Source organism: Acomys minous (assembly GCF_964271855.1).
Source record: "Acomys minous genome assembly, chromosome: 1".
NCBI classification, from domain to species: domain Eukaryota; kingdom Metazoa; phylum Chordata; class Mammalia; order Rodentia; family Muridae; genus Acomys; species Acomys minous.
The window spans coordinates 54,098,531-54,104,363 of NC_140483.1; the positions used below are offsets into that span (position 1 = coordinate 54,098,531).

Here is a 5,833-nt window from a genome sequence, read left to right on the forward strand (position 1 = left end):
CTGCACCACAACAGGGCTGATGTCACAGCTCAAAGCCCTCCCCACCGCCACGGCCGGGAGCCCGGAGCCCGGGCGTGGCCGGCACCCAATTTGGGCTTATCTGTGCACTCTGTAGTCTCAGCGGAAAGTCTTTACATGGAGGTGGGGGGCGAGGTTAAGGGGTCCCTGGCTTGCCATGTGGGAAAGCGGAGAGGTAACTGTGAGATCAGACTAGAGATAAACTTGCCCGCCCCCCAGGGAAGAGAAGGAGGGTCCTTAAATTTTTGTGTCCTGGTGACAGTAAATTAAGGGAATTACCTTGCACGCCAGACTAAGACAAGCAAGTGTGGTCTTACTCCTTCCACTTCTGCCAGACAGCTGGCTTCAGGTTCTTCTGTAAAGGGGACGAGGTGGGGGGGATGAGAGCCTATGAGACCCAGACGCCTTTAGCAGTGCTGCCCTCCTGCAGCCGATCTTGTAGACTCAGCCTTCCCCACCTCTCTGACACCTGCAAGAGATCATTCTACCGGCTCCCTTAAAGTATGTCAGATGGGACGGGGGGGGGGGGGGGTTGAGGGTGGGGCAGGGGGAGAGCTCAGGCCACGGGGTCTCAGCTGCTCCCACTCCGCAGAGCCGCCCGCCCAGAAACCAAATCCTGGAGTTGAAGTGCTGCTCCTGGGTCCAGTGTGTGGCAAGAAGCAGAGCAAGACTTAAAAGGAAGCTTCACTTTTGCTAGGGGTACAGATGGAGCCAAGCAAGAAGCACGATGCTTTCCTTGGGATAAGTAAAAGAAGAATCTGCAAGAAAAAAATATGTCCCCGGTAAGGGGAGATGGGGGTGGGGATGGCTTGGGTAAAATTAGAGCCTCAAGGAATAACCTCTCCTATTTTGTAGGACTGGATTATTATTATTATTATTATTATTATTATTATTATTATTATTATTATTAGTAGTAGTAGTAGTAGTAGTAGTAGTAGTAGTAGTAGTGTTTTGTATATTTATTTTGTTTTGTTTGAGATAAGGTTTCACTGTGTAGCCCTGACTACCCTGGAACTCATTATGGAGACCAGGATGGCCTTGAACTCGTAGAGATTGCCCTGCCTCTTCTTCCCAAGTGCTAGGATTAAAGACCCAGACATCATCATCATTGTTGCTATATTATTTACTATGCTATATTATTTCCAAGACCAAAGGGACTTGAGGACTGCCATTGTCATTGCAGGTTGAATCACATGACTCTCAGCAAGTACACTCAGGCTCAGCATGGCTTCCCATGCTGTGTGCGTGCGTATGTCTGGTATGTCTGTGTGGGCCTTTCTACTGCTGCCTGCCATCCATAACCATTCCCCAGAGGAAATGCCCGGTGTGTTAATGGGGGAGGGGCAATCACATTTGTTAGGCAGGTGCCTCCTGCCATCCCAAGAGTGTCCGTAGGTACAGCTTGCCATGTCTTTCACTCTGTGTCAAGGCTCAGAGCCTCATGGGCTTCGTTCAAAGCCCTGGAACTTGACCCTGTGGCATTAGATTTGTAATCCCAGCTCTTGTGGAAGCTGAGAGAAGAATACAAGCCTGAGCTTGTGCCCGAGCTGCAGAGGTATTGAGAGAGCAGACCGGGTAACTTAAAGAGTAGCGCCAGTGAGATGGCTCGGTGAGTAAAGGGGCTCGCTGCCCAAAACCCACAGTAGAAAGAATGAAGCAACTCCCAGAAGTTGTCCTCTGACCTCTAGTTATACACCATGGCGCACACACACACGCGCACACACACACACACACACACACACACACACACACACACACACGAAATTCAAAATAAAAAGTAAAAAGTGATCAAACGCATGCCTACTGCGTGCAAGGCTCTGGGTTCATTCTCCACTGCTTAAATAAATAGAGACAAGTCAGGGATGGGAGCTGGGTTGTTGAATTTACTCTCTTCCAGGAGTAAAGTTAAACATCTCAGGATTCAGAAAATGAGACGTTTATATGGGCTTTTCTTGCTTTCTCCCATAAGAAACATCTACCCATTTTGCCAGACCCATCGTAGAAAAGAGACCTGCTACCCTGGTTAATGTTTGTTATCACTTAACACAACAGAGAGTCACTCAGGGTGAGGGGACCTCAACTGAAGAATCCCTTCGGTTGGACTATCTTGTGAGCATGTTGGTGGGGAGATTTCGTCATTGCTAATTGTTGATTGATTAGGAAGGTCTAGCTCACAGAGGGCAGCCAGGCTGTATTGAAAAAGATAGCTTAGCCAGGCACGGTAGTGCATGCCTTTAACCCCAGGACTCAGCAGGCAGATCTCTGCGTTTGAGGCCAACCTGGTCTATGGAGTAAGTTTCAGTACAGCCAAGGCTACACAGAGAAATCCTGTCTCAAAAGACCTAAAGAAAGGAAGGAAGGAAGGAAGGAAGGAAAGAAGGAAGGAAGGAAGGAAAGAAGGTAGCTGACCATGAGCCCAACGTCCAGTAGCATTTTCCCATGATTTTTGCTCAAGTCCCTGCCCTGACTTCCCTCTGTGATAGAATGTATGTTCCTGGGCTGGGCATGGTGGCTCACGACTTTAATCCTAGCACTCAGGAGGCAGAGGCAGGCAAATCCATGTAAACTCGAGGCCAGCCTGGTCTACAAAGTGAGTCTAGGACAGCCAAGGCCACACAGAGAAACCCTGTCTACAAACAAACAAACAAACAAACAAACAATGTCTGTTCCCTGGAAGTATAAGCTAAATAAACCTTTTCCTCCTCAAGTTAGTTATGACTATGATGTTTATCACAACAACAATAAAAACCCAAACCAGGACACTCTTCAAAACTGGGATGTCTGTAGGGACCCAACTAGCATTTCTTGCAGAAAATATTGCCATCCCTATCTGACATATTCAAGACTAAGAGGAAAAACCAGGAGAATTCTTGGTCTTTCTTATATTGAGCAGGTATGTTAAATTTAAGAGCTACACTTAGTGTTAGAGACCATGGGCACGCTGCCCAGAGATGTCACTGCTGTGGCTGGGGTTCCCCTGAAGCATCAGTACTCAATATCCGGGAGAGATGAGCCTTGGACTTTGGCCCAAGGCTACAAAATGCCTGCATTTCCTTCTTTGGTCTGAGTTTGTCCTCTGTGGCTCTGTTGATAGATCTCCCTGTGAGGGCATACCAATCTGTTCTGTGAAATGTTCTTAGGATGAGCCAGGAAAAGGAAAACAAACTACTGCCTGCTTGTATTTCACTCAGTGCATCTTTGTTTTGTTTTGTTAGATAGGGGTTCTCTGTGTAACAGCCCTGGCTGTCCTGGACTTACTTTGTAGACCAGGCTGGCCTCGAACTCACAGAGATCTGCCAGCTTCTGCCTCCTGAGTGTTGGGATTAAAGGCGTGTGCTGCCATGCCCAGCTCTCAGTGCATCTTAAAGCACCATATTGATAAAATGATGTCCAGTGTGTTGTCCAAACTCATAGGTATGGTCACAGTGCTTATCCATGCAAAGGCTGTGTCAGCATACCCAGCCTAGGGACCATGTGGGCAGAGTTGGATGGAGTTAAGGGAAGCCAAACAGGCCTTTCCTTTTCTCCTGTTTTCTTCAGAACCTCACACACTCGATTATCTAGCACTCTTGCATACAGCCAACAAAATGGGCTTGGTCTCAGGGAGCTCGTTAGCAGATAAGGAGCATCTTGAGAATGAGTTGAGTCAAAGATAATGTTGGTTTACAAGCCCTGCAAACAAGTGTGAGCTTCGTGTTGAAATCAGCCAGTCCAGGAAGCATCATCAATACTTGCCATGGCACCTATGCCTACATTTCTTTAGGGCAGAGGTCCTGGTCCTGTCCTTGGTGATACTGTGATGTATAACTGTGCCCAGATTGGATGCCTCTAGGCAGCAGCGCCCATGCCTACAGATGACTGTTTGTAGCCAGGATGATCTCTGCTGGGGGCTACAGAGGAAGCTTGCCACACACAGGTGGGGGACCGGGAGAGAGGATCAACTCAGTTTCATTGGACTTGAAGTGCTTGAGATGTCTAGTGGGCAGCTGCACACAGAGCCAGGGGGACTGGGGTTGAAGATGGAGATGAGGGGTTGTCAGTCTAGACGCAGTTTGGGAAGAAGAGCAGGTCCAGGGTGGCTGAGAGCCCGCAAAGGAAACAGAGAAGGAATAATCAAAGATGCAGGGACAGGTCTTCCTGCGCATGTGGCCTTTGTGACTTCCACCATGGCATATCTCGGCCAGGGACAAAAGGTGCAGAAGGTGATGGTGCAGCCCATCAACCTCATCGTCAGATACTTGCAAAATAGATCTCCAGGGGGCTGGAGAGATGGCTCAGTGGTTAAGAGCACTGCCTGCTCTTCCAAAGGACCCGGGTTCAGTTCCCAGCACCCACATGCAGCTCACAACTGTCTGTAACTCTGAGATCTAACACCCCTACACCAAAGCACATAAATTCAAGTTTAAATAAAGTATTTTAAAAAAATAGATCTCGAGTTCAGTTGTGGCTGTATGAGCAAGTGAACATGCGGATAGAGGGTTGTATTATTGGCTTTGATGAGTACATGAATCTCGCATTAAATGATGCAGAAGAGATTCATTCAAAAACAAAGTCAAGAAAACAACTGGGTCAGATCATGCTAAAGGGAGATAACATTACTCTGCTCCAGAGTGTTTTCAACTAGAAATGGTCATGCACCAGAGAAGTTGAGAGGGCAGTTCAGTGGTTTTAAAGGTGTCTTCTGCCAGGAGAATAGCCTGAAATTATTTAGTGCCCCTTATCCAGTGATAATAAATGCTGTGAGATTGTTTTTGTTACAGAGAAAGAGAGAGAGAGGGCTCAGAGGTTAAGAGCCACTGTCTGCTCTTCCAAAGGTCCTGAGTTCAATTCCCAGCAACTACATGGTGGCTCACAACTGTCTATAATGTCATCTGATGCCCTCTTTTGGCCTGCAGGTGTACAAGCAGGCAGAGCACTCTACATAATAAATAAATAAATAAATATTTTTAAAAAAGATGGAGGGATAACGGCCATGACTTGGAGGTCAAGGGAAGGTTGGGGTTGGGAGACATGACATGCACAAGGGTCTCATCTTCATGATGTGTTAGAAGAGACCTAGGAGTTATGGAGACACCAGAAGAAAATGAGTGGAAAGATCAGGAAAGGTAAGGCCCAGCCCGGCATAGTGGCACATGTCTTTAATTTCAGCAGGGGCCAGAGGCAGGCAGATCTCTGTGAGCTCGAGGCTAGCCTGGTCTACACAACCTTTTCCAGCCATGCACCCCCAAAAGTAAGATCACTGAACGAGAGATAAACTTGTTTTTGTTATGATCCTAAGTGTGGGATCGGAACGGTCCTGTGAGACAGGTGAGGTTAATCCACTAAAAGACAAACTACCTCGTGCGGGAGCTTGATTGTTGCCAGCTGAAAAGATCCCGTGAACAGACTCTGGGAGGAGATATATAAATGAGCCCAAAACTGGAGGTGAGGCCTTTTGGAGACTTGGGATAGTTTTGGCTGTTCATCGCTGAACTTCAAGAGGCTCCTAAAGAGAACCGCTTGAGGGAAGGCTTCAGGGCTCCGACTCCTGAGGTTCCGGGTTCTGGTTACTCCAGGTTCCAGCAGAAGAAATCCTGCTGATTACGACAGGAGAATCGTTCCTCGGAACTGATATCCTTACGGTTTTGTTATTGTGTTCTTTAATCCTCTTTTCCTATTGTTTAGGTTAGTTGGGTTATAAGTGACATATGCTCAGTTAATAAGTTTGTAATAAAATATATTTGTTAAGAAAATTGAGCCTACAGATCACCAGGACATAACATCTCTTAAACAAAGATATTCATTTCTTTGCTACTGAGCCCCTTAAGATTCCTTC

At 47.1% G+C, this 5,833-nt stretch overlaps 1 long non-coding RNA gene across 1 annotated transcript; it reads left to right on the forward strand.

The window, feature by feature from the left end:
- The first annotated feature begins 297 nt into the window (after nucleotides 1–297).
- LOC311600255 lies at nucleotides 298–4,716 on the forward strand. The gene is made up of 3 exons (XR_014780176.1): nucleotides 298–519; nucleotides 611–800; nucleotides 1,202–4,716. It is a non-coding gene; the product is annotated as an uncharacterized lncRNA (long non-coding RNA).
- Nucleotides 4,717–5,833: the final 1,117 nt, after the last annotated feature.